This window comes from Mytilus californianus, unplaced genomic scaffold (genome assembly GCF_021869535.1).
Source record: "Mytilus californianus isolate M0D057914Y unplaced genomic scaffold, xbMytCali1.0.p SCAF_5, whole genome shotgun sequence".
Taxonomy (NCBI): domain Eukaryota; kingdom Metazoa; phylum Mollusca; class Bivalvia; order Mytilida; family Mytilidae; genus Mytilus; species Mytilus californianus.
This window is the reverse complement of record NW_026262701.1, coordinates 105357824-105382805: the sequence shown is the minus strand read 5'-3', so window position 1 is coordinate 105382805 and position 24982 is coordinate 105357824. Positions and strand designations below refer to the sequence as shown.

General features: G+C 32.8%; 1 long non-coding RNA gene across 1 annotated transcript; it reads right to left on the bottom strand.

The window, feature by feature from the left end:
- Window positions 1-20105: 20105 nt before the first annotated feature.
- LOC127702615 (uncharacterized) lies at window positions 20106-23213 on the bottom strand. Its single transcript, XR_007982506.1, has 2 exons — window positions 22600-23213; window positions 20106-20144 (listed from the first exon to the last, which is right to left on the bottom strand). It is a non-coding gene; the product is annotated as an uncharacterized LOC127702615 (long non-coding RNA).
- Window positions 23214-24982: the final 1769 nt, after the last annotated feature.

The following is a 24982-nucleotide window of genomic DNA, read 5'->3' as shown; positions in this document are numbered from 1 at the left end:
GTCTTTTGTTGCAGACAATAACCAAGAAACAATAGAACCTATAATACCTGGTAATGCAGCTGCTAATTTTCCTGCAAGAAAAGATAATAATTTTCCAAGATTTTTTAATTGTTTTTTTATCCAGTCTTGTACACCACCACCTTTTGATGGAGGAGAAGGAGAAGGAGAAGGAGAAGTAGTTCCACCAGTAAATGCTTCAACAATAACACCAATAATCATTCCAAAAGCAGTTAAAACACTAACTATTGTTATTCCTTGTTCTCTGAATAATGTTCTTATTCTTTCACCTAATGTTTTGTCTTCGTTTAACATTTTATGTATTGTTTGTTTAAATCTGTTTACTTGACTACGTAGTTTTTCTTTATTAATATTAATTACTTCTAGTCTTGCACTTCTCTCAGATTCCAACTCTCTTATTCGACTACTTATTCTATCTATTTGAAATTTATTATTGTCTTCTTTAGCTTGTTCTAATTTGGCATTTTCTTTTGCTAAGTCTTTATTTGTTTCATTCAGTTTTGCTAAATTATTTGCAATCTCATCTTCCGCTGTTGTAAATGCTTTTATTATACCATCCATCTCTCTTTTTGTCATTTTTGTTTGTGTTTCTTCATTTATTAAAGATGTTCCTTGTTCAATAAATGAAGTTTCTATTTCTTTCACATATGTTTCTGCATTACTTGCTGTTTCTAATAATTCTTGTCCTTCTTCTTGTGTAGATATTTCTTGTAATGGAATTTCTATATTATCGAGTTCATTTAACATTCTCTGAAACCCTGCTCTACCTTCTCTTAAATTATCAGATATTTTATAATCATCTACACCTAAAACATCCCTGACAAAATTAACACCGTATTCTTTTTGAAGAGTGCTAAATTTATAAAACTTTAATACTCCTTTTTGGTAATATGTTAATGCAATATCATTACCTTTTTCATCTTTTACATATAAGATTTGTCTTCCCTTATGATTTTCCCCAACAAAAAAAACCTCTTCATTACGTATAGTTTCACCATTTTTTTTATAAAATTGTTTAATCATTTTTTTTGTAGTTTCTTTTTTACGAATTTTAACATCATTTTCTGATAAATCTCTTGATATTTCAAATTCCTTATTTATATTATTTTGAAACTCTTCATCATCTTGAAAAGACGTTTCTTCTTCTTCATAATCATCATCATAATCATTATTTTTAAACACAGGATTATCAAACTCATAACCTCCTTCAGCCATTTTATTCATCTAAAATATTAGATAATAAACAATAAAAAGAACCTGTTAAAAACAACTTAAGATAAAAATAATTAAATTTTTTATTTAACATTATTTTTACATTTTTTACTAATTTTTCTTTTGTTTCTTCATCCATTTATTTAATTAAAAATTGATTCATAGTTTGGTGGATTTCCGTTATCAACTAAAATTATTTTATTAAAGAAAATCAAAGATTTTCCATTTTTTTTTTTAATTCGTTTTTTACTCTATTTTCTGTTTCCTCAATTAGTTTTTTTCTTTCATTATCATTCATTACTGTTTGTGTTTGTTTTGTTCGTATATTTTCTTTCATTTTGTTGTATTTTTCTAATTCATCTAAAATAAGTTTAAATTCATCTGCACTTATCTGTCCGTCAGTTAAAGATTTTGATATTAAATCTTTTATGCTGTTTAACTTGCATTCTGCCATTGTTTTAATTTCATAATGTTTTTTTGATTTTGTTGTCAACTTTCTTCTAATTAATTTAACTAGACCTCCTAAACTTCCACATACAACAGCTGCAATTTGTATGGGAAGTAAGATAGGAAAAGCTATTCCTATACCAGCTAAAACAACAGATGTCGAAATTAAACTTGTATCAACACCATCAGTAACATTAACTCCGCGTTTATATTTTTTGTATAGTGATTTACGTTTATCTCTCTCATTTATTAATGTTTTTTCTATTTCTGTTATTTTTTGTAGTCTATAATTTTGTCCATCTTCTATAGGTAATTCTGGATATAAATCAGGAGCTGTAGGTTGTTTCATTTTTTAAAGTAAAAATTGATTTTTTTTTTTTTCTCTTAAATCCCACAGAATTCTTTCTTCGCCTGTTCTCCCGGTTTTTTTATTTATTTTTTTTTTGGAATTTTTTTGTTGTTTTTTGGGTGTTTTTAATAACGTTTTTTTCCAAAGTAAAAAAAAAAATTTTTTGGGAGTAAGAAAATTTTGGTGTTTTTGCGTTTTTTTTTGCTTTTTTTTTTATGAAAATTTAGGGCTCTTTTACTTGAAATGAGGGTAATTTTTTGGGGGTCAAATTTTTTTTTTTTTGGAGGGGGATATAGGTGTGTGATATTGTGTCACGTATAAAATTTGCGATTCTTATCCAACGCAATCATAGGTTTGAACGTTGTTTTCAATTTAGACTTGTTTATATTTTTTCGTTTGGGCTTGTATTATATTTGCCTTCGGGTTTATATGATCCGTTCATCCTATTTTGACTCTTTCAAAATTCAAGAGTCTATCCTAAATTGAGGTAAATTATATGGCCTTCCAAATACCGTTTCGATTCCTAACATCACTGAAGAGACATTAATTGTCGAAATCCGGATATGGTGTACAAATGTTTGCACCTCATGTTTGCGGTATACCATCTTTTCCGCAAGTTTATTGTTTTCTGTCTGGTAATAATTTAATTATAAGATCTGTTTTGTTACATCTTGTGATCCGTTTATTTGGCAATCGCCAATGGCAGTCAGCAGGGTTTAAGAACATCAGTTGTTCGACCTGCTAGTCAAATGCGTTTTGTTAAAATATACTTTTTCACTCATTTGGTCTTTTGGAAAATGTTGTTTGTGCTGTATTAAGACCCCTCTACCAAGAAATTTGTTTTGCATGCACACGTATAAAAATTGCGATTCTTATCCAACGCAATCATAGGTTTGAACGTTGTTTTCAATTTAGACTTGTTTATATTTTTTCGTTTGGGCTTGTATTATATTTGCCTTCGGGTTTATATGATCCGGTCATCCTATTTTGACTCTTTCAATATTCAAGAGTCTATCCTAAATTGAGGTAAATTATATGGCCTTCCAAATACCGTTTCGATTCCTAACATCACTGAAGAGACATTAATTGTCGAAATCCGGATATGGTGTACAAATTTTTGCACCTCATGTTTGCGGTATACCATCTTTTCCGCAAGTTTATTGTTTTCTGTCTGGTAATAATTTAATTATAAGATCTGTTTTGTTAAATCTTGTGATCCGTTTATTTGGCAATCGCCAATGGCAGTCAGCAGGGTTTAAGAACATCAGTTGTTCGACCTGCTAGTCAAATGCGTTTTGTTAAAATATACTTTTTCACTCATTTGGTCTTTTGGAAAATGTTGTTTGTGCTGTATTTAGACCCCTGTACCAAGAAATTTGTTTTGCATGCACACGTATAAAAATTGCGATTCTTATCCAACGCAATCATAGGTTTGAACGTTGTTTTCAATTTAGACTTGTTTATATTTTTTCGTTTGGGCTTGTATTATATTTGCCTTCGGGTTTATATGATCCGGTCATCCTATTTTGACTCTTTCAAAATTCAAGAGTCTATCCCAAATTGAGGTAAATTATATGGCCTTCCAAATACCGTTCGATTCCTAACATCACTGAAGAGACATTAATTGTCGAAATCCGGATATGGTGTACAAATTTTTGCACCTCATGTTTGCGGTATACCATCTTTTCCGCAAGTTTATTGTTTTCTGTCTGGTAATAATTTAATTATAAGATCTGTTTTGTTACATCTTATGATCAGTTTATTTGGCAATCGCCAATGGCAGTCAGCAGGGTTTAAGAACATCAGTTGTTCGACCTGCTAGTCAAATGCGTTTTGTTAAAATATACTTTTTCACTCATTTGGTCTTTTGGAAAATGTTGTTTGTGCTGTATTTAGACCCCTCTACCAAGAAATTTGTTTTGCATGCACACGTATAAAAATTGCGATTCTTATCCAACGCAATCATAGGTTTGAACGTTGTTTTCAATTTAGACTTGTTTATATTTTTTCGTTTGGGCTTGTATTATATTTGCCTTCGGGTTTATATGATCCGGTCATCCTATTTTGACTCTTTCAAAATTCAAGAGTCTATCCTAAATTGAGGTAAATTATATGGCCTTCCAAATACCGTTTCGATTCCTAACATCACTGAAGAGACATTAATTGTCGAAATCCGGATATGGTGTACAAATTTTGCACCTCATGTTTGCGGTATACCATCTTTTCCGCAAGTTTATTGTTTTCTGTTTGGTAATAATTTAATTATAAGATCTGTTTTGTTACATCTTGTGATCCGTTAACATCAGTTGTTCGATCTGCTAGTCAAATGCGTTTTGTTAAAATATTCTTTTATCACTCATTTGGTCTTTTGGAAAATGTTGTTTGTGCTGTATTAAGACCCCTCTACCAAGAAATTTGTTTTGCATGCACACGTATAAAAATTGCGATTCTTATCCAACGCAATCATAGGTTTGAACGTTGTTTTCAATTTAGACTTGTTTATATTTTTTCGTTTGGGCTTGAACTATATTTGCCTTCGGGTTTATATGATCCGTTCATCCTATTTTGACTCTTTCAAAATTCAAGAGTCTATCCTAAATTGAGGTAAATTATATGGCCTTCCAAATACCGTTTCGATTCCTAACATCACTGAAGAGACATTAATTGTCGAAATCCGGATATGGTGTACAAATTTTTGCACCTCATGTTTGCGGTATACCATCTTTTCCGCAAGTTTATTGTTTTCTGTTTGGTAATAATTTAATTATAAGAAATGTTTTGTTACATCTTGTGATCCGTTTATTTGGCAATCGCCAATGGCAGTCAGCAGGGTTTAAGAACATCAGTTGTTCGACCTGCTAGTCAAATGCGTTTTGTTAAAATATACTTTTTCACTCATTTGGTCTTTTGGAAAATGTTGTTTGTGCTGTATTTAGACTCCTCTACCAAGAAATTTGTTTTGCATGCACACGTATAAAAATTGCGATTCTTATCCAACGCAATCATAGGTTTGAACGTTGTTTTCAATTTAGACTTGTTTATATTTTTTCGTTTGGGCTTGTATTATATTTGCCTTCGGGTTTATATGATCCGTTCATCCTATTTTGACTCTTTCAAAATTCTAGAGTCTATCCTAAATTGAGGTAAATTATATGGCCTTCCAAATACCGTTTCGATTCCTAACATCACTGAAGAGACATTAATTGTCGAAATCCGGATATGGTGTACAAATTTTTGCACCTCATGTTTGCGGTATACCATCTTTCCCGCAAGTTTATTGTTTTCTGTTTGGTAATAATTTAATTATAAGATCTGTTTTGTTACATCTTGTGATCCGTTTATTTGGCAATCGCAAATGGCAGTCAGCAGGGTTTAAGAACATCAGTTGTTCGACCTGCTAGTCAAATGCGTTTTGTTAAAATATACTTTTTCACTCATTTGGTCTTTTGGAAAATGTTGTTTGTGCTGTATTTAGACCCCTCTACCAAGAAATTTGTTTTGCATGCACACGTATAAAAATTGCGATTCTTATCCAACGCAATCATAGGTTTGAACGTTGTTTTCAATTTAGACTTGTTTATATTTTTTCGTTTGGGCTTGTATAATATTTGCCTTCGGGTTTATATGATCCGGTCATCCTATTTTGACTCTTTCAAAATTCAAGAGTCTATCCCAAATTGAGGTAAATTATATGGCCTTCCAAATACCGTTTCGATTCCTAACATCACTGAAGAGACATTAATTGTCGAAATCCGGATATGGTGTACAAATTTTTGCACCTCATGTTTGCGGTATACCATCTTTTCCGCAAGTTTATTGTTTTCTGTCTGGTAATAATTTAATTATAAGATCTGTTTTGTTACATCTTATGATCCGTTTATTTGGCAATCGCCAATGGCAGTCAGCAGGGTTTAAGAACATCAGTTGTTCGACCTGCTAGTCAAATGCGTTTTGTTAAAATATACTTTTTCACTCATTTGGTCTTTTGGAAAATGTTGTTTGTGCTGTATTTAGACCCCTCTACCAAGAAATTTGTTTTGCATGCACACGTATAAAAATTGCGATTCTTATCCAACGCAATCATAGGTTTGAACGTTGTTTTCAATTTAGACTTGTTTATATTTTTTCGTTTGGGCTTGTATTATATTTGCCTTCGGGTTTATATGATCCGGTCATCCTATTTTGACTCTTTCAAAATTATAGAGTCTATCCTAAATTGAGGTAAATTATATGGCCTTCCAAATACCGTTTCGATTCCTAACATCACTGAAGAGACATTAATTGTCGAAATCCGGATATGGTGTACAAATTTTTGCACCTCATGTTTGCGGTATACCATCTTTTCCGCAAGTTTATTGTTTTCTGTTTGGTAATAATTTAATTATAAGATCTGTTTTGTTACATCTTGTGATCCGTTAACATCAGTTGTTCGATCTGCTAGTCAAATGCGTTTTGTTAAAATATTCTTTTATCACTCATTTGGTCTTTTGGAAAATGTTGTTTGTGCTGTATTAAGACCCCTCTACCAAGAAATTTGTTTTGCATGCACACGTATAAAAATTGCGATTCTTATCCAACGCAATCATAGGTTTGAACGTTGTTTTCAATTTAGACTTGTTTATATTTTTTCGTTTGGGCTTGAATTATATTTGCCTTCGGGTTTATATGATCCGTTCATCCTATTTTGACTCTTTCAAAATTCAAGAGTCTATCCTAAATTGAGGTAAATTATATGGCCTTCCAAATACCGTTTCGATTCCTAACATCACTGAAGAGACATTAATTGTCGAAATCCGGATATGGTGTACAAATTTTTGCACCTCATGTTTGCGGTATACCATCTTTTCCGCAAGTTTATTGTTTTCTGTTTGGTAATAATTTAATTATAAGAAATGTTTTGTTACATCTTGTGATCCGTTTATTTGGCAATCGCCAATGGCAGTCAGCAGGGTTTAAGAACATCAGTTGTTCGACCTGCTAGTCAAATGCGTTTTGTTAAAATATACTTTTTCACTCATTTGGTCTTTTGGAAAATGTTGTTTGTGCTGTATTTAGACTCCTCTACCAAGAAATTTGTTTTGCATGCACACGTATAAAAATTGCGATTCTTATCCAACGCAATCATAGGTTTGAACGTTGTTTTCAATTTAGACTTGTTTATATTTTTTCGTTTGGGCTTGTATTATATTTGCCTTCGGGTTTATATGATCCGTTCATCCTATTTTGACTCTTTCAAAATTCTAGAGTCTATCCTAAATTGAGGTAAATTATATGGCCTTCCAAATACCGTTTCGATTCCTAACATCACTGAAGAGACATTAATTGTCGAAATCCGGATATGGTGTACAAATTTTTGCACCTCATGTTTGCGGTATACCATCTTTCCCGCAAGTTTATTGTTTTCTGTTTGGTAATAATTTAATTATAAGATCTGTTTTGTTACATCTTGTGATCCGTTTATTTGGCAATCGCAAATGGCAGTCAGCAGGGTTTAAGAACATCAGTTGTTCGACCTGCTAGTCAAATGCGTTTTGTTAAAATATACTTTTTCACTCATTTGGTCTTTTGGAAAATGTTGTTTGTGCTGTATTAAGACCCCTCTACCAAGAAATTTGTTTTGCATGCACACGTATAAAAATTGCGATTCTTATCCAACGCAATCATAGGTTTGAACGTTGTTTTCAATTTAGACTTGTTTATATTTTTTCGTTTGGGCTTGTATTATATTTGCCTTCGGGTTTATATGATCCGTTCATCCTATTTTGACTCTTTCAAAATTCAAGAGTCTATCCTAAATTGAAGTAAATTATATGGCCTTCCAAATACCGTTTCGATTCCTAACATCACTGAAGAGACATTAATTGTCGAAATCCGGATATGGTGTACAAATTTTTGCACCTCATGTTTGCGGTATACCATCTTTTCCGCAAGTTTATTGTTTTCTGTCTGGTAATAATTTAATTATAAGATCTGTTTTGTTACATCTTGTGATCCGTTTATTTGGCAATCGCCAATGGCAGTCAGCAGGGTTTAAGAACATCAGTTGTTCGACCTGCTAGTCAAATGCGTTTTGTTAAAATATACTTTTTCACTCATTTGGTCTTTTGGAAAATGTTGTTTGTGCTGTATTTAGACCCCTCTACCAAGAAATTTGTTTTGCATGCACACGTATAAAAATTGCGATTCTTATCCAACGCAATCATAGGTTTGAACGTTGTTTTCAATTTAGACTTGTTTATATTTTTTCGTTTGGGCTTGTATTATATTTGCCTTCGGGTTTATATGATCCGGTCATCCTATTTTGACTCTTTCAAAATTCAAGAGTCTATCCTAAATTGAGGTAAATTATATGGCCTTCCAAATACCGTTTCGATTCCTAACATCACTGAAGAGACATTAATTGTCGAAATCCGGATATGGTGTACAAATTTTTGCACCTCATGTTTGCGGTATACCATCTTTTCCGCAAGTTTATTGTTTTCTGTTTGGTAATAATTTAATTATAAGATCTGTTTTGTTACATCTTGTGATCCGTTAACATCAGTTGTTCGATCTGCTAGCCAAATGCGTTTTGTTAAAATATTCTTTTATCACTCATTTGGTCTTTTGGAAAATGTTGTTTGTGCTGTATTAAGACCCCTCTACCAAGAAATTTGTTTTGCATGCACACGTATAAAAATTGCGATTCTTATCCAACGCAATCATAGGTTTGAACGTTGTTTTCAATTTAGACTTGTTTATATTTTTTCGTTTGGGCTTGAATTATATTTGCCTTCGGGTTTATATGATCCGTTCATCCTATTTTGACTCTTTCAAAATTCAAGAGTCTATCCTAAATTGAGGTAAATTATATGGCCTTCCAAATACCGTTTCGATTTCTAACATCACTGAAGAGACATTAATTGTCGAAATCCGGATATGGTGTACAAATTTTTGCACCTCATGTTTGCGGTATACCATCTTTTCCGCAAGTTTATTGTTTTCTGTTTGGTAATAATTTAATTATAAGAAATGTTTTGTTACATCTTGTGATCCGTTTATTTGGCAATCGCCAATGGCAGTCAGCAGGGTTAAAGAACATCAGTTGTTCGACCTGCTAGTCAAATGCGTTTTGTTAAAATATACTTTTTCACTCATTTGGTCTTTTGGAAAATGTTGTTTGTGCTGTATTTAGACTCCTCTACCAAGAAATTTGTTTTGCATGCACACGTATAAAAATTGCGATTCTTATCCAACGCAATCATAGGTTTGAACGTTGTTTTCAATTTAGACTTGTTTATATTTTTTCGTTTGGGCTTGTATTATATTTGCCTTCGGGTTTATATGATCCGTTCATCCTATTTTGACTCTTTCAAAATTCTAGAGTCTATCCTAAATTGAGGTAAATTATATGGCCTTCCAAATACCGTTTCGATTCCTAACATCACTGAAGAGACATTAATTGTCGAAATCCGGATATGGTGTACAAATTTTTGCACCTCATGTTTGCGGTATACCATCTTTCCCGCAAGTTTATTGTTTTCTGTTTGGTAATAATTTAATTATAAGATCTGTTTTGTTACATCTTGTGATCCGTTTATTTGGCAATCGCAAATGGCAGTCAGCAGGGTTAAAGAACATCAGTTGTTCGACCTGCTAGTCAAATGCGTTTTGTTAAAATATACTTTTTCACTCATTTGGTCTTTTGGAAAATGTTGTTTGTGCTGTATTAAGACCCCTCTACCAAGAAATTTGTTTTGCATGCACACGTATAAAAATTGCGATTCTTATCCAACGCAATCATAGGTTTGAACGTTGTTTTCAATTTAGACTTGTTTATATTTTTTCGTTTGGGCTTGTATTATATTTGCCTTCGGGTTTATATGATCCGTTCATCCTATTTTGACTCTTTCAAAATTCAAGAGTCTATCCTAAATTGAGGTAAATTATATGGCCTTCCAAATACCGTTTCGATTCCTAACATCACTGAAGAGACATTAATTGTCGAAATCCGGATATGGTGTACAAATTTTTGCACCTCATGTTTGCGGTATACCATCTTTTCCGCAAGTTTATTGTTTTCTGTTTGGTAATAATTTAATTATAAGATCTGTTTTGTTACATCTTGTGATCCGTTTATTTGGCAATCGCCAATGGCAGTCAGCAGGGTTTAAGAACATCAGTTGTTCGACCTGCTAGTCAAATGCGTTTTGTTAAAATATACTTGTTCACTCATTTGGTCTTTTGGAAAATGTTGTTTGTGCTGTATTTAGACCCCTCTACCAAGAAATTTGTTTTGCATGCACACGTATAAAAATTGCGATTCTTATCCAACGCAATCATAGGTTTGAACGTTGTTTTCAATTTAGACTTGTTTATATTTTTTCGTTTGGGCTTGTATTATATTTGCCTTCGGGTTTATATGATCCGTTCATCCTATTTTGACTCTTTCAAAATTCAAGAGTCTATCCTAAATTGAGGTAAATTATATGGCCTTCCAAATACCGTTTCGATTCCTAACATCACTGAAGAGACATTAATTGTCGAAATCCGGATATGGTGTACAAATTTTTGCACCTCATGTTTGTGGTATACCATCTTTTCCGCAAGTTTATTGTTTTCTGTCTGGTAATAATTTAATTATAAGATCTGTTTTGTTACATCTTGTGATCCGTTTATTTGGCAATCGCCAATGGCAGTCAGCAGGGTTTAAGAACATCAGTTGTTCGACCTGCTAGTCAAATGCGTTTTGTTAAAATATACTTTTTCACTCATTTGGTCTTTTGGAAAATGTTGTTTGTGCTGTATTTAGACCCCTCTACCAAGAAATTTGTTTTGCATGCACACGTATAAAAATTGCGATTCTTATCCAACGCAATCATAGGTTTGAACGTTGTTTTCAATTTAGACTTGTTTATATTTTTTCGTTTGGGCTTGTATTATATTTGCCTTCGGGTTTATATGATCCATTCATCCTATTTTGACTCTTTCAAAATTCAAGAGCCTATCCTAAATTGAGGTATATTATATGGCCTTCCAAATACCGTTTCGATTCCTAACATCACTGAAGAGACATTAATTGTCGAAATCCGGATATGGTGTACAAATTTTTGCACCTCATGTTTGCGGTATACCATCTTTTCCGCAAGTTTATTGTTTTCTGTTTGGTAATAATTTAATTATAAGATCTGTTTTGTTACATCTTGTGATCCGTTTATTTGGCATCGCCAATGGCAGCCAGCAGGGTTTAAGAACATCAGTTGTTCGACCTGCTAGTCAAATGCGTTTTGTTAAAATATACTTTTTCACTCATTTGGTCTTTTGGAAAATGTTGTTTGTGCTGTATTTAGACCCCTCTACCAAGAAATTTGTTTTGCATGCACACGTATAAAAATTGCGATTCTTATCCAACGCAATCATAGGTTTGAACGTTGTTTTCAATTTAGACTTGTTTATATTTTTTCGTTTGGGCTTGTATTATATTTGCCTTCGGGTTTATATGATCCGGTCATCCTATTTTGACTCTTTCAATATTCAAGAGTCTATCCTAAATTGAGGTAAATTATATGGCCTTCCAAATACCGTTTCGATTCCTAACATCACTGAAGAGACATTAATTGTCGAAATCCGGATATGGTGTACAAATTTTTGCACCTCATGTTTGCGGTATACCATCTTTTCCGCAAGTTTATTGTTTTCTGTTTGGTAATAATTTAATTATAAGATCTGTTTTGTTACATCTTGTGATCCGTTAACATCAGTTGTTCGACCTGCTAGTCAAATGCGTTTTGTTAAAATATACTTTTTCACTCATTTGGTCTTTTGGAAAATGTTGTTTGTGCTGTATTAAGACCCCTCTACCAAGAAATTTGTTTTGCATGCACACGTATAAAAATTGCGATTCTTATCCAACGCAATCATAGGTTTGAACGTTGTTTTCAATTTAGACTTGTTTATATTTTTTCGTTTGGGCTTGTATTATATTTGCCTTCGGGTTTATATGATCCGTTCATCCTATTTTGACTCTTTCAAAATTCAAGAGTCTATCCTAAATTGAGGTAAATTATATGGCCTTCCAAATACCGTTTCGATTCCTAACATCACTGAAGAGACATTAATTGTCGAAATCCGGATATGGTGTACAAATTTTTGCACCTCATGTTTGCGGTATACCATCTTTTCCGCAAGTTTATTGTTTTCTGTTTGGTAATAATTTAATTATAAGAAATGTTTTGTTACATCTTGTGATCCGTTTATTTGGCAATCGCCAATGGCAGTCAGCAGGGTTTAAGAACATCAGTTGTTCGACCTGCTAGTCAAATGCGTTTTGTTAAAATATACTTTTTCACTCATTTGGTCTTTTGGAAAATGTTGTTTGTGCTGTATTTAGACTCCTCTACCAAGAAATTTGTTTTGCATGCACACGTATAAAAATTGCGATTCTTATCCAACGCAATCATAGGTTTGAACGTTGTTTTCAATTTAGACTTGTTTATATTTTTTCGTTTGGGCTTGTATTATATTTGCCTTCGGGTTTATATGATCCGTTCATCCTATTTTGACTCTTTCAAAATTATAGAGTCTATCCTAAATTGAGGTAAATTATATGGCCTTCCAAATACCGTTTCGATTCCTAACATCACTGAAGAGACATTAATTGTCGAAATCCGGATATGGTGTACAAATTTTTGCACCTCATGTTTGCGGTATACCATCTTTTCCGCAAGTTTATTGTTTTCTGTTTGGTAATAATTTAATTATCAGAACTGTTTTGTTACATCTTGTGATCCGTTTATTTGGGAATCGCCAATGGCAGTCAGCAGGGTTTAAGAACATCAGTTGTTCGACCTGCTAGTCAAATGCGTTTTGTTAAAATATACTTTTTCACTCATTTGGTCTTTTGGAAAATGTTGTTTGTGCTGTATTTAGACTCCTCTACCAAGAAATTTGTTTTGCATGCACACGTATAAAAATTGCGATTCTTATCCAACGCAATCATAGGTTTGAACGTTGTTTTCAATTTAGACTTGTTTATATTTTTTCGTTTGGGCTTGTATTATACTTGCCTTCGGGTTTATATGATCCGTTCATCCTATTTTGACTCTTTCAAAGTTCAAGAGTCTATCCTAAATTGAGGAAAATTATATGGCCTTCCAAATACCGTTTCGATTCCTAACATCACTGAAGAGACATTAATTGTCGAAATCCGGATATGGTGTACAAATTTTTGTACCTCATGTTTGCTTTATACCATCTTTTCCGCAAGTTTATTGTTTTCTGTTTGGTAATAATTTAATTATAAGAATGTTTTGTTACATCTTGTGATCCGTTTATTTGGCAATCGCCAATGGCAGTCAGCAGGGTTTAAGAACATCAGTTGTTCGACCTGCTAGTCAAATGCGTTTTGTTAAAATATACTTTTTCACTCATTTGGTCTTTTGGAAAATGTTGTTTGTGCTGTATTTAGACTCCTCTACCAAGAAATTTGTTTTGCATGCACACGTATAAAAATTGCGATTCTTATCCAACGTAATCATAGGTTTGAACGTTGTTTTCAATTTAGACTTGTTTATATTTTTTCGTTTGGGCTTGTATTATATTTGCCTTCGGGTTTATATGATCCGTTCATCCTATTTTGACTCTTTCAAAATTCAAGAGTCTATCCTAAATTAAGGTAAATTATATGGCCTTCCAAATACCGTTTCGAATCCTAACATCACTGAAGAGACATTAATTGTCGAAATCCGGATATGGTGTACAAATTGTTGCACCTCATGTTTGCGGTATACCATCTTTTCCGCAAGTTTATTGTTTTCTGTTTGGTAATAATTTAATTATAAGATCTGTTTTGTTACATCTTGTGATCCGTTTATTTGGCAATCGCCAATGGCAGTCAGCAGGGTTTAAGAACATCAGTTGTTCGACCTGCTAGTCAAATGCGTTTTGTTAAAATATACTTTTTCACTCATTTGGTCTTTTGGAAAATGTTGTTTGTGCTGTATTTAGACCCCTCTACCAAGAAATTTGTTTTGCATGCACACGTATAAAAATTGCGATTCTTATCCAACGCAATCATAGGTTTGAACGTTGTTTTCAATTTAGACTTGTTTATATTTTTTCGTTTGGGCTTGTATTATATTTGCCTTCGGGTTTATATGATCCGTTCATCCTATTTTGACTCTTTCAAAATTCAAGAGTCTATCCTAAATTGAGGTAAATTATATGGCCTTCCAAATACCGTTTCGATTCCTAACATCACTGAAGAGACATTAATTGTCGAAATCCGGATATGGTGTACAAATTTTTGCACCTCATGTTTGCGGTATACCATCTTTTCCGCAGGTTTATTGTTTTCTGTTTGGTAATAATTTAATTATAAGATCTGTTTTGTTACATCTTGTGATCCGTTTATTTGGCAATCGCCAATGGTAGTCAGCAGGGTTTAAGAACATCAGTTGTTCGACCTGCTAGTCAAATGCGTTTTGTTAAAATATACTTTTTCACTCATTTGGTCTTTTGGAAAATGTTGTTTGTGCTGTATTTAGACCCCTCTACAAAGAAATTTGTTTTGCATGCACACGTATAAAAATTGCAATTCTTATCCAACGCAATCATAGGTTTGAACGTTGTTTTCAATTTAGACTTGTTTATATTTTTTCGTTTGGGCTTGTATTATATTTGCCTTCGGGTTTATATGATCCGTTCATCCTATTTTGACCCTTTCAAAATTCAAGAGTCTATCCTAAATTGAGGTAAATTATATGGCCTTCCAAATACCGTTTCGATTCCTAACATCACTGAAGAGACATTAATTGTCGAAATCCGGATATGGTGTACAAATTTTTGCACCTCATGTTTGCGGTATACCATCTTTTCCGCAAGTTTATTGTTTTCTGTTTGGTAATAATTTAATTATAAGATCTGTTTTGTTACATCTTGTGATCCGTTTATTTGGCAATCGCCAATGGCAGTCAGCAGGGTTTAAGAACATCAGTTGTTCGACCTGCTAGTCAAATGCGTTTTGTTAAAATATACTTTTTCACTCATTTGGTCTTTTGGAAAATGTTGTTTGTGCTGTATTTAGACCCCTCTACCAAGAAATTTGTTTTGCATTTACACGTATAAAAATTGCGATTCTTATCCAACGCAATCATAGGTTTGAACGTTGTTTTCAATTTAGACTTGTTTATATTTTTTCGTTTGGGCTTGTATTATATTTGCCTTCGGGTTTATATGATCCGTTCATCCTATTTTGACTCTTTCAAAATTCAAGAGTCTATCCTAAATTGAGGTAAATTATATGGCCTTCCAAATACCGTTTCGATTCCTAACATCACTGAAGAGACATTAATTGTCGAAATCCGGATATGGTGTACAAATTTTTGCACCTCATGTTTGCGGTATACCATCTTTTCCGCAAGTTTATTGTTTTCTGTTTGGTAATAATTTAATTATAAGATCTGTTTTGTTACATCTTGTGATCCGTTTATTTGGCAATCGCCAATGGCAGCCAGCAGGGTTTAAGAACATCAGTTGTTCGACCTGCTAGTCAAATGCGTTTTGTTAAAATATACTTTTTCACTCATTTGGTCTTTTGGAAAATGTTGTTTGTGCTGTATTTAGACCCCTCTACCAAGAAATTTGTTTTGCATGCACACGTATACAAATTGCGATTCTTATCCAACGCAATCATAGGTTTGAACGTTGTTTTCAATTTAGACTTGTATATATATATATATATATATAAGTGCCTATAAATAGCAGCACATGACATACAAATCTATGGGAGTGTGGATTAATCAGTACAGAGATTAATTCAATTACACAAATAAAATTATAGATTGCCTAACAATGTAATTTTAACACACTATTTAGTATGTAAATATAAGAATGTTTAAAATATTTACAAAATGATGAAAATAAACGCAATATTTCGCTAGACTAACTAGCTTTATCAAGCGTGCATCTATCCAGGTGAAATCGGATGTAGATGATAAGAAACTTTTGCAGCTCAATGTATATGTTGCACTTGAATTTAGCTGCCTTGAAAATAATACATAATTTGGATGAAGTTCAAGATTTTTACAAAATTGGTAGTTGAAGTTAGCAACGTCCATTGGCCAATATTACAGGATAAAAAGGACGATGCTGTGTACTAAATTATTCTTTATCTTTCCTGTATCTTTTCTCATCTTTTTCGTTAAGACCATCAGGTTCTAAAGTGTGGAGTTGGTGGATCCAAAAATTTTCTGTTCTCCTTCTCGCCGTGGTGTCCCACTCGGTGTTGACTTCTATGATTTGGAAGGTAACATTATCAAAAGAATGTTTCGTTGAACGAAGATGTCTTGTGAGAGGACAGTTTTTGTTGGTTTTGTACCATGAACGATGGTTATTGAGCCGAATATTAAATTTGTCCATTGTTTCTCCCACATACTGAATGCCACATGTGTCACATGTTAATATATAAATTGAGTTCTCCGTTTTACAGTTGGAATTTGAGAAGATGGTATAATTCTTCTCAAATTCCAACTGTAAAACGGAGAACTCAATTTATATATTAACATGTGACACATGTGGCATTCAGTATGTGGGAGAAACAATGGACAAATTTAATATTCGGCTCAATAACCATCGTTCATGGTACAAAACCAACAAAAACTGTCCTCTCACAAGACATCTTCGTTCAACGAAACATTCTTTTGATAATGTTACCTTCCAAATCATAGAAGTCAACACCGAGTGGGACACCACGGCGAGAAGGAGAACAGAAAATTTTTGGATCCACCAACTCCACACTTTAGAACCTGATGGTCTTAACGAAAAAGATGAGAAAAGATACAGGAAAGATAAAGAATAATTTAGTACACAGCATCGTCCTTTTTATCCTGTAATATTGGCCAATGGACGTTGCTAACTTCAACTACCAATTTTGTAAAAATCTTGAACTTCATCCAAATTATGTATTATTTTCAAGGCAGCTAAATTCAAGTGCAACATATACATTGAGCTGCAAAAGTTTCTTATCATCTACATCCGATTTCACCTGGATAGATGCACGCTTGATAAAGCTAGTTAGTCTAGCGAAATATTGCGTTTATTTTCATCATTTTGTAAATATTTTAAACATTCTTATATTTACATACTAAATAGTGTGTTAAAATTACATTGTTAGGCAATCTATATATATATATATATATATAGGACTCAAATCTATGGCGGGTCCAAATCTATGGCTAATTCCTAATCTATGGCAAATGTTATATATAATATTTATTATATATATAAACAAGTCTAAATTGAAAACAACGTTCAAACCTATGATTGCGTTTGATAAAAACCGCAATTTTTATACGTGTGCATGCAGAACAAATTTCTTGTTAGAGGGGTCTAAATACAGCACAAACAGCATTTTCCAAAAGACCAAAAAAGTGAAAAAGTATATTTCAACAAGACGCATTTGACTAACAGGTCGAGCAACAAATGTTCTTAAACCCTGCTGACTGCCATTGGCGAGTGCCAAATAAACGGATCACCAATGTAATAAATGGATCTTAATTATAAATTTAATACTAAACAGAAAACAATAAACTTGCGGAAAAGATGGTATACCGCAAACAAAAGGTGCAAAGGTTTTTGTACACCATATCCGGATTTCGACAATTAATGTCTCTTCAGTGATGTTAGGAATAGAAACGGTATTTGGAAAGCCATATAATTTACCTCAATTTAGGATAGACTCTTGAATTTTGAGGAGTCAAAATAGGATGAACGGATCATATAAACCCGAAGGCAAATATAATACAAGCCCAAACGAAAAAATATAAACAAGTCTAAATTGAAAAAACGTTCAAACCTATGATTGCGCTGGATAAAAACCGAAATTTTTATACGTGTGCATGCAAAACAAATTTCTTGTTAGAGGGGTATAAATACAGCACAAACCACATTTTCCAAAAGACCAAAAGAGTGAAAAAGTATATTTTAACAAAACGCATTTGACTAACAGGTCGAACAACAAATGTTCTTACACTCTGCTGACATATATTTATATATATATATAAGTGCCTATTAATAGCAGCACATGACATACAAATCTATGGGAGTGTGGATTTATCAGTACAGAGATTAATTCAATTACACAAATTAAATTATAGATTGCCTAACAATGTACTTTTAACACACTATTAAGTATGTAAATATAAGAATGTTTAATATATTTACAAAATGATGAAAATAAACGCAATATTTCGCTAGACTAACTAGCTTTATCAAGCGTGCATCTATCCAGGTGAAATCGGATCTACATCAGATTTCACCTGGATAGATGCACGCTTGATAAAGCTAGGTAGTCTAGCGAAATATTGCGTTTATTTTCATCATTTTGTAAATATATTAAACATTCTTATATTCACATACTTAATAGTGTGTTAAAATTACATTGTTAGGCAATCTATATATATATATATATATATATATATATATATATATAAAACCTTTAAGGTAAATTTTGGATTTAAAAAAAATATCTACCTGTTGTCAGTAATTTTGAGAATAGGAGGTGTCTAGCGAAACTAAAAATTTCAGGACATCGTTTGCAAATAGAAACTGGCAGATACCAAGGTATTCCTCCACACCTTAGACTTTGCGGGTATTGTGGCTCAGGTGAGGTAGAGGATGAGACACACTTTTTCCTTCATTGCACCAAATTTAACGAGGAGCGATAAAATTTGCTTAAAACTATATCTCAGTCATGTTAAATTTTTTTTAACATGAATACTCCAGAAAAGTTCTTTTGGTTAATGACCTGTGAGGACAAATCAATAATATTTGAGGAACTTCATTCATACTCACTGTAAATAGTTTTATGCTCTAATTTTAATCATTAAAACAAATTTGTTAAACTCATACTTCATTTCCTTCTTTTTAACTGCTTGCTTGGCTGGTTTTGGCACGGGGAGAATCATATTCAAACGATTCTTAAGCATCGTCCACTGGTGTCTCCTCCTGTTAAGCAATCATTAAAAGGCCCGATTTATTTATTTATTTATATATATAACGTCTTGTTGGCTTTGCTCCTCCTGCTAAGCAATCAATTTACCAAAAATGTTTGTCTCCCCTTGGGTCGCACTGCCACAAACAGCCTTGTTGTAGAGAACTCAACATTTAAAATCATCTTATATTGTTCTTGTTATTACCACACTGGTATTATACATTGTATTCTTGTACTGTATTGTTTGTATAACTGAATTATGATTGTATCTTTGTCTTGCCCTCTGAGGGACTTTAATTGGAATAAGCACAAATTGTATTGTATTGTTGTAGTATATAAATGCTATAGGTGATTTAAAGAGACATTAACTGTCAAATTCATGTTCACCGATTTGACTCAAATTCTAATATTTGATTTAAAACCTACTAAAACGTATATCCAAATTATAAAAAGTCTAGAAAAAAAAACAATTTACAATGCATGGGCTCGATGATATGTGTCGACATTTCGTTTGTAATTTAGTCTATATTCCATCTAATTAACCATCGATGTGACCTCCGAAGACTGTCGACGGTCATATAACTCGATATAAACATAAATATAGATATAAATAGATAGCGAACTCGTGCAATTCGATTTTTCTAGGTCTGTTTGATTTCATAGCATAGGTTAAAAATATATGTTAATCACCGTTTTTACCTGTATAAGAATGAGTGTTTTGTGGATCGAATCAGTCAATCAAATGGTTTACCCTTGTTTCACTTTCAATGTTGACATTATTTCCCTTTTTATAAATGAACACGCCTAATTCATGCTTAACCCATCTCTAACTAAGGGGTTAAATTGAAGGTCACCTGAATACAGATTTAATGAGGTCGAATTATTCACTTGCAAGTGAATAATTTATCAGCGATGTTTCTTAGCTTATTTTGACAAAATTGAACCAAACCTGCTACTAAAGGTTAAATTGAAGGTCACATGAATACAAATTTATTGAGGTCGAATTATTCACATTATTATTTCACTATTTCACTTCCATTGAACAAAAACAAATCTTACTTTAATTTTTGTATATCTCGTATCTTATGCCCGTTTAAACACATTACATACTTGAACAATATCATTAGGTTGTTTATGTTTACTCTTCGCCTGTAAAAAAATAAATAAATATCAATTCCTGATTTTTTTTTCGAATTTATGAATACCTGGTCTCCTTCAATTAGTCTAGAATCGTTTTTACAATGATTGTTATACATTTTTCAGAACGAAAATATTCGTATGTTGATAAAAATGAATTTTCACAATGTATTCTTAGTTGCAAGGTCAGCAAAATAGTATCAACAAATGTCTATTTTGGATAACAACTTGTTAAATATTTAAAAAAAAAGAAGGAGACAAATATACCGATAAATGTAAAAAAAAGTATTCCATCCCGTCAAACAAACATAACAAAAGAAGTTAATTTGACTAAACAAATATTGCAAAAAAAAAAGATGCAACCTATCCTATTGTACTTGAAATCTAAGATACCATAACTAAATCTGTTTTATATCTTCACTCAATAAAGGCAACATTAGATTACCACTGTTCAATAGTCATAAATCGATTAAGCGAAAACAAATCCGGGTTACAAACTAAAACCGAAGGAAACTTATCAACTGTAAGAGGAAAACAACGGAACAACATAAACATTGAACTGCAACAAAAACAAACGCCAACATACATAGAAACGGACTATTTGATAACAACTGCCATATTCTTGACTTGGTACAGAACATTTCAAAAAAAAATGGTGGGTTTAACCTGGTTTTATGGCGAGCCAAACCTCCCGCTTATATGGCAATGTTAAAAATACCTCTAAAATGACAACATTACGTGACATGAATACAGTACAAAAAAACGCAATAACACACAGGACAGATAAATACATAAATAAATGATATAATAGTACATTACAAAATGTAAACCACAGAATAACAACGGACATCCCCTATGAATTTACTACAGTACACCACAAACGAAGTATAAACTGCGCATCACACGAATGTATCAACGCCACACAAAGTGACCTATTTTTTTGTGACGTTTATACTATCACAGGTAAATTTCTAAAAATAGAATATATTTGTTTTATTATAGACACGTATAAGAATATAAAATTGGGATTGAGTTTGTAATGGTGTTATTTTATGATTTTTTTTAACCATGATAAGAATATTAAAATGGCATTGTGTTTGTAATGGTGTTGTTATTTGTATTTTCTAACCAAATCGGTTTTTCTTCTAAATCAAAACTGTGTATAAACAAAAAAATTCTGTGCATCTTAAAATCATATAAATGAAATAGCTGATTTATTATCTTAACTTTTACATACATATAGAAAATAAAAATAAAATAACTGTATATAAGGCAAGATCATGTAAGACCAAACAGTAAACACACTTGAAAACAAACAACATAAAACAAAAACACTGTAGACGAACCACGAGTAACTCGACTATACTGACAAATAAGACATATGTGAAATGAACCGAAAATACAGAATTCAAACCACAAACTATAAGACATAACACACTATCCAAACGGACTTATAAAAGAAACATCATAACTAAATACATTAATGTTGGATGTATAAATACCGAGACACGTCGTATATCAATGCGAATTCATACTCGGCAAAACAGTCATATTCGGAAATAGGTCACATTCGGTACTTAGCAAACCAGACGACTTAGATGGTAAACCACAATCTGAGACGTGGTAAAAATGTCTTTAGTTAGTTTAGACACAGACACATCGTATAGATCAACCAATTCGTGATGGTGTCCATAAAATTTACGAAGTGTCATTTTTAATCTTTCCTCCTCATAACTCTGTTGGAGCAGAATGGGGAGTAGTAGTGTAAAGCGTAGAAAAATCAATTGTCTTCATGTTGCTGCAAAATTGCAGAGATTGTGATCTAAGATCTTTAGAATATTTAAGAATATACATCTGATTGACACCACAGGTTTAATATATCCCATCGCAATATTTTTAAAGGCCATATTTTACTGAAGAAAGAATAGTAGTCAGCACTTTAGAAAGATGTTTAGTCGAACATCTTGATGATCCAGCTATGTATCGTTCTTTATAAAGAGTTTTGTGAAGTTTAGGTATCCAGTATAATGACGGTAGATTTTCTTCGTTTTCTTTGATGTTAATACAAAAAGAAAGAAGGACAGATTTGTGATTTTCTAAAATTTCATCCTTTGTAAATTATGTTAAAGAATATGTACGATTACCAGTTTTGCTGTTTATTCCAAGCTCTTTTGTGAGGTGTTGTAAATGTGCACTTGTGGTTCCCAATTAATGATTTAATATCAGTTTTATGTTTTGAGAGTGTAAAATGTGATAATATGTATTTATAGTTTCTGTGACTTTTTAATGCACAGAAAGCGTACGTTACACTTTTAGTTATTAACTATATTATCAGTGCCAAAAATGGCGCAATTTCGTCATGTACTGTTCAAAGCGCAGCCATTTGGTAAATATTCTAAGTATGGATCCAAAACTACACAAGAAGCATAAGCTAAAGTTAATATATGCTTTATCTAAATAGATTTACCTATTTTCTTACGAAGAAAGGATCATTTTGAGTCGAGGACTCCCATGTTTTTGTCAGCGTTTGACGTTTCATTTCTGTTCCGGCTTAGAATATTTACTTCCGGTATTTTAAAAATAAATACCAGTGCAAAGGTCAAATTCCTCAGTCTTTGCTGTTTACATTTTGGCAAATGCAAAGATCCCGGGTGGTTCCTTTAGAGGTAAGAAGCAGCGCAGATAGCTGTATGCCTCGCATGGTCTAAATTATTTACTATACACATATCGTTTGGCAATTCCTTATCCTAGTTCCAAAAACACATGCGAAATATTATTATTGAGATCAGCTCCGCCTATTTATGCAAATTTACATGACAAATTATTTATAGACAAGTATCTTGAGAATATGTTGGAAATTACATGTTAAATATATTACGATAGTTTAGTCTGTACATTGTTGCGTTGTGCCGTAATAAATATATTATTTTACTACGAATTATTCATTTACGCTACCAATATTACCGTGGAGAACATAGGCCTGATGAAAGACAGACAACACTGTAGTTAGTCAATTTAAAGAGTTTCCGTCGTATATATTTGCTTATAACTATACAAAAACATAGCAAAAAGCAGAAATTACAACATGAGGCATTCCAAGGAATGGTTTTTACATATGAAGACAATATTATTGGAGGCTTTATCTGCTGGAACAACGACATATTTGTCCTGAAAAGGGGATAAAGCATCCACAACCTCCGGGTTCTTGAATGGGTTAGAAACGATTGTGCTCATAGTACATCGTAGTTTCAGAATGCGCTTCTGATTGCATGATCGAATAACTTTGATCCATTCAAACAAAGTGTCCATTTCTGGTTCATCTGGCTCTCGCTTTACTCATTTTCTGGCATAGTCCTCAACTGCATCCATCAGTATCCTGAAGTTCTTTTTCCAGTTGATGGGCTGGGGAATTCTATATTTTGGTCACTTGGCTAACAACTCTCTTAGTAGTTCATTGGCTACGATGCCAAGGCCGTCAGTAATACATGACCAGCTTGACTATAATTGTATTCTGACGATGCACATGAGCAATCCGGAGGTTTGGATTTCACATCTTTTACATCTTTTAGGTTAAAGGCCTCTAAAACCCTCTTGTGGTTGAAAGTCTTGGATGCAATAGGCTTGGTGTAAGTATATGAAATAACAGGTGTAGCTTTATTTTTGAAGTAATCAGGTATAGCTTTTTGTACAGATTTCTGGTAGAAAATATTGCTAATATCTAAACCTTTATTAGCGAATTCTACTTAAAATAAATAAAAAAAAACGTTTTTCCTCATCTTTGGAAGTAGTAGATACGGGTTTGACAAATATGATATAATGCAACAAACGGCAACAACTGAATTACAGGCTACGGACTTGGGACAGGCACATACAGAATGTGGCGGCGTTAAACTAGTTTGAATGCACACCAACCCTCCCCTAACCAGGGACAGTGGTGTAACAGTACAACATAAGAACAAACTATAAAAATCAGTTGAAAAGGGCTAAACTCATCAGCTCGATACAAAGCAGAAATATATCTAACAAAAACACAGAGTGGAAGTGGCAGGATTCATATACATCCCCCCCCCCCCCCCCCAAAAAAAAAAAAAAGACACTAAGTACAGATCTGAGAGTACTCGTCGTTACTGACAGCTAGTTCAAAGCAAATAACAACTAATAAAAAAAATCATGCATCTAAGACTAAAATTTCAATTAGTTCACATCCAACATCCAATGGATCTAGTGTAAATTAAGACATCATTAACTGTCAGAGAAAAACATGACCTTGTGCAATGCCAAGATACAGGTATCGACAGATTGTAGAGCCATGAATGTGCATATGTATATAAAAATAATATTTAGTTTGATTTTAATTTACTAATAACAAAATCAATATTAATACCAATAAAAACAATATTCAAAGATCTAATTATAGTGTTGAATTGTTAACCTTTTAGAATAAGTTTATTTGAAGGATCGATAAGTTTACCAGGATCGTATCTAAATTTCCAGGCTCGGTAAACAACATCTCCATAAAAATTAGGATGTGCTATCCCGTTAAAAATAAGTTTTCTACAGGTACAACCAAACTTCCAAACCAAATCTGTATATCTATGGAAGAATTTAGTAAAGGTTTTAAGTAATTTGTTGTAACGAAATCCCTGACTTAATACTTTACCAGTAATACATAGACAACGTTCATTGAAATCCAATACGTCACAACAGACATGGGCATAGCGAACGAGTTGTGATATGTAAATATTGAATTAACAATAGGGAACGAATAATCGTCCCTTTTGTCGTAAATTTTAGTGAAGAGTTTCCCGTGTAAAACTGAAATATCTAAATCTAGGAAATGACAGTTATTA